The following is a 4,861-nucleotide window of genomic DNA, read 5'->3' on the forward strand; positions in this document are numbered from 1 at the left end:
CGGCCGCTGTGTAGACTCGGCGCAGTGGCGTAAACACCAAACAAAGCAAACAATGAGACACAGAAGTGTCCCACAGACCTCGATCGCTTAATGAGAACTTTAAAGCGCCTCCGCAAACTACCAGTCTGCCTGTTTTAGACAGGATCAAAGGCAGCCGTATGTCTGAGTACACGATGTATTCGGAAATGTCTACCGACGCGATAGGGTTACGTTCTATTTATCGCGATAACGAGAACAGAAGCTTTTTCAAGATCGAATGCGAAACGTCTTTTCTAACGGAGTCTCGCTATAATTAAAACGCTAGTAGCCGATCAGATGTTCCTAACACGCGTATACCCGATGCAAATATTTCCAGATTGAAAATATCGTTCGATCGAACGAAATTCCACATCGCCGTTTAAACAGAACAATTAAACGTTCCCCAACGAACGTACCTCTTCATTAAATAATGGTCACACGTTTCCAGAATTGACCCAGGTATTTCTAAAACAGCCAGTGTGTACAAACACGGAGCCCGCAAATACACGCTCGCAGCGGTTCCCTTACGTGTTCTCTCTCGTATCGTTCTCTCGTTTGCCGTGTGCCCGATAAATCGCACGTCCGGGACTCGTTCGAACGCGAAATTCCTGCTCTATTTCTCCCTGTGCCCTGTGTAATTCCCTTTACGCGGGTCGTGAATTAACGCGAGACGAAAACGACGGCAGATTGTTGTCCCGATGGTGGCCGACTGTCGGTGTTTGTACCGGTTCGAAGAACTCGACGAGAAAGGGTGAAAGAAGGAGGCGAGCGTCTTCAAAGAAATTTTTCCTGCCGTATGCCACGGCTGTTGGAATGCTCGTAAACCTTACACGGGCCGTTAAGCAAACCTATACACCAAGGGGTATTTGCGACGGTACACCACCAGTCGTTCCAGCGAGAGTTGCGTAAAGCAACGTGAAAAAGAACGTACGAGTACGAGTTCGACCACGGTTCCACCAGCCGCTTGTAATTTGTATCGCGAGATAGCTGTTGCCAGCGACCGTGTTGCGGTCAAAGGGAATTCCTCTGGTCTGGAATTTTAAATCGAAAAAAAAAGAAAGAAAAAAGGGAATGGAAAGGAAACAACATGAAAATAGGGAAAAAAGAGAGAACGGATCGGAACGAATCAAACGTGACCGATTGTTTTGCCTGTGGCTTCCGGTGTTTTATGATACGACTGCGAAGAGGGATCGTTTTTTCCCGAGCTCCGGGAATTTACAGTCAACTTTTTAATCAGTGTATAACGTAGAAGCAGCTGTTTTAACTAATTCCGTTTCATCGAAATTTTATTATTCTTTCCGTCGCGATAGTGATTTGCGAGGGAATGGAGAACGATGCAGCGAATATTCAGTTGTCCGATCGATCGGTTACCTATATTTTTTCCGAATAAACGGGAAAAAATGTGGCAGAATTGACAACTTTGCGACCATCGTCACGTAACGATACCGACTTCGCTATTAACGAAACAATAGGCGAGTGCAAATATTTGGCCGTCACACGTCCACCACGGTGAACGCAGAAAGCTCGCATACGCGGATGGAAACTATCGTGAAAACTCGTTTATGCAGGAAAAATCGTGACGCGGCTGTTAAATGATTCTTTGATGATCGAACGCTTTGCTGTATGGTATGCCGAAGTATTGCTGTGCGAATTAAGCATGCAACGTGTTGCCACTGCTATCGAATTTACTCCGTTTTTTAACGACATTGCTCGATAGACGTTCAAAAAGTTGTACTAATCGATAGTTATCGATTTCGATGAAATTTTTAGGAAAAAAAATACCTGCCTTTTGGTAATATATTTGTTTCATACAGAATTGTACAAATACGAGAACGATTTTACGCGCTATAGCGTTGTTGTCGTAGCTGTTGTTGTTTGTTTATTTAGATCCAGGAGGTGTGTCCGATCCAATCAAGTGGACCAAATGAAAACCAATGTTTTCCGCATGGTGGAACTATCGACAAGGAAATCGATCAATCAATCGGAGAGTGAGTCAGTCAGTTAACACCCGGTAATCACCTCGCATCGTCAAATTTGTTTCAAAGAGGTACGCAATGTGGTGTTAACACAGATCGAGCGATTCCTCTGGAAAAATGACATCGCGTCGTTGAAAAATTGCAATACTCGCGAGCAGAGAAATAACAACTAAATTACTCTCTGTTTCTACCGGTCTTCCATACAACTAAATCCGAAACCGTAAATACATGTACACGTTGATGATCAAACTAACGATATTCGACGATAATTGACATCGAAATGAAAGAAAATTTTGCAGATATCCGGACAACCATTTGTAAAATATGTAATGGATCAGAGAAAAATTCACGTTAACTCGATCATTCATTATGTAATTGTTCGCCATTACATTCGTCTCTTATATATATCGGTGTATATTTCAATGGAACTTATTCCAGCGGAAAACAATTCTATTATACAGAATATTTCGTGACATACAGGACGATTTAATCAAAAAATGACGCAGTCTGCAGTAAGCTATATTCCCAACTTCATAAATGAAATACCAATTCCGTCACACGTTTTGAAAAATAACCTGTGAAATGTCGCAGATCTCTATCGACGAAGACTCGCAAGAATATTTTCCATACCGATGAATTCGAAGAACGCTATCAATTGCGTTCTAATTTTACGAAGATACGAATATTTCTTCAGCTCGTTCTATCTTAGGACGGAGCAAAAACGAAAATAGAACCAAGAATACGCTTTTACACTTTAAATTCATCGCCTTAGGTCGTTCAATTTTCATTTCGAGAGCATCTCGAACAAGAAGCGAGTAATTACGCGTTGTCGGGTGATTCTGTGAAAGGAATGCATTTTCGTCGCTTTCTGTGAAACAAGGAACGCGATGACGGCTCCCAGTATTCGTCTCGTAAACAAGTTTAAGTTCCGCTATATTGGATCACCGGTCATCGTGCCGGAGATGTAAGCGACTGAAACGCGTGCTTGGCTGGAAACGTTGGCCGATTGTTACGGATGCGTCCAGTGTCCCGAGCGTTGCCACTTTGTCCAGTGTGCATGGAACTTCATTTCGAACTACTCGTTTCGCGAGGAAACGCGAGGGTCCGGCGCGAATTAATAGAACATGCGAGCGGACTGGAATGTTTCGCAGGGTACTTCATGGTTAAAACGTTGCCACGGTTCCGCCTGTTTTAAGGGTCGGAATGTGGCACGGATGAAAATGACGTCCGACAGTTTACGGCTGGTTAGTCACGTTACGGTTTAATTAGGTAAAAGGTTATGATAGTGCTAAAGGGGAAAAGGAGAGGCTTGCTAGTGGCTTCATCGGAGAGACTTCGCGATGTTCGAGGACCACGGTAAAAACGACGATAAGAAATTTTATCAGAACGATGTTTTGGACGAGGTTTGCCAAAGCTGAAACTTTATGGCGGAATAAATAGCGGATTAAGCTTCGTTCCCAAGAAGCGAGAAAGATTTAATTATATGGCGACGTAACAATTTTGCAAAACAACAATTTTATGAAGGATAATTCACGAAAAAATCACGTTTCTTCGTCCTCGAGCTTGCGAAGCTTTAGTTCTTTAAGTAGTTCGCAAATTAGCTATTTCTCGTACGTGTCTGCAAATCTCTCCGAGCCTTTATTTTCCTCTCAAAGTAAAAGGCACACGTACGACGCACACGATGCGATGCGATGTTCTTCCGCGCGCTGAAAAAACAAACACGACGTTCCTGGTACGTATAAGACGCGGGAAATATGAAATGGCGAGGTGACGAGGGATCGACGGAAACGCGATAAAGCGGCGAGTACTTGGTTGGGTTAAGGATGAGAGGATTCGAATCACCGATCCTGCAAACGTAAGTGACTTGGACGGAGTAGTAAATTGTAATCGTGAGTTCGTGCAGTTTCTCGATCTCGAAGTTTGTAGTTACTCTCCGAAGTATTACCCAGGGAACCGTGGTAGCCTCGCTACCTGGCTAAGCATTCTCCTGTTTCTACCTAATTACCAAGTATCAAGTAAGCTTCATAAAGCTGCTATTAATCTTGCTCAAGCGCGCGGCAACGCCGAAATCCATAGGGTATCGCGGCAACGTCCTGCACGTTCGCACGATCTGCTGCATGATAACGTCGCGTTTGACGTGCGAGCAATTTACAACTAAATTTCCAAATCTTTGAATTTAAACGAGCAACAAGATCTCGCGATATCCGCGAGACAATTAAGAGAATACTTTGATGGGCCAATTTGTCAACTAACATCGCAAACTTCGCTTCTCAAGCAGTTGCTCGAAAGATTCGAAAATAGGATTTAAGTTGAGGATTTGCTTCGCACGTAAAGCGTAAATGAAACTTAAATCCTAGTTCGTTGATTATATTTCCTAAAGCTATTATCGAAAAATGTGGATAATTGGAGAAGATGCCTGTTACTAACGAACGATGCGTCAACCACGGTAGAACGAACCAGCTGCTGATCGGACACGGCCATTAAAAGTCTAAAGCAATCGGCGAATTTCAACTCTCACTTCTATCTACATTTTCCTTACATTGTAAAACCCGCTGACTTTTACAACCTCGTGTTAAACATTTCTTTCACTCGCGATCAACCGCGCTGATTTTGCCCTGCAAACGAGCGACGCGAAAGGAAAAGGGAGACAAGATTTCCCGGACGGTTTCTCCATTGCTGTCAACGGTACTGGCAGACACCCGATAACAAACCCACATTCCCGCGACCAAGCGTAGGGCGCATCTGCATTCATCGCGTAGATTCGGCGGCCCCGTAACAATTTTCATTAAACGACCTCAATAGGCAAGTTATACAGATGAATATAGCGTTCATCAGGGCTGGTGGAACGTCGCTATCGAGGCGGGGCG

At 43.8% G+C, this 4,861-nt stretch overlaps 1 protein-coding gene and 1 long non-coding RNA gene across 2 annotated transcripts in view; one reads left to right on the forward strand and one right to left on the reverse strand.

Moving 5' to 3' along the window:
• Positions 1-4,861, reverse strand: part of LOC100746381 (B-cell receptor CD22) — a 319,222-nt gene that overhangs the window by 93,154 nt on the left and 221,207 nt on the right. The window lies entirely within an intron of this gene.
• The window catches only part of LOC117151705, an 11,622-nt gene continuing 9,070 nt past the window's right edge, over positions 2,310-4,861 (forward strand). Inside the window, exon 1 of the long non-coding RNA XR_004461801.1 lies at positions 2,310-2,320. This is a non-coding gene — a long non-coding RNA (uncharacterized LOC117151705). The remainder of the gene's footprint in view (positions 2,321-4,861) is intronic.

The sequence above is a fragment of the Bombus impatiens genome, unplaced genomic scaffold (genome assembly GCF_000188095.3).
Source record: "Bombus impatiens unplaced genomic scaffold, BIMP_2.2 scf_0377, whole genome shotgun sequence".
Lineage (NCBI taxonomy): Eukaryota > Metazoa > Arthropoda > Insecta > Hymenoptera > Apidae > Bombus > Bombus impatiens.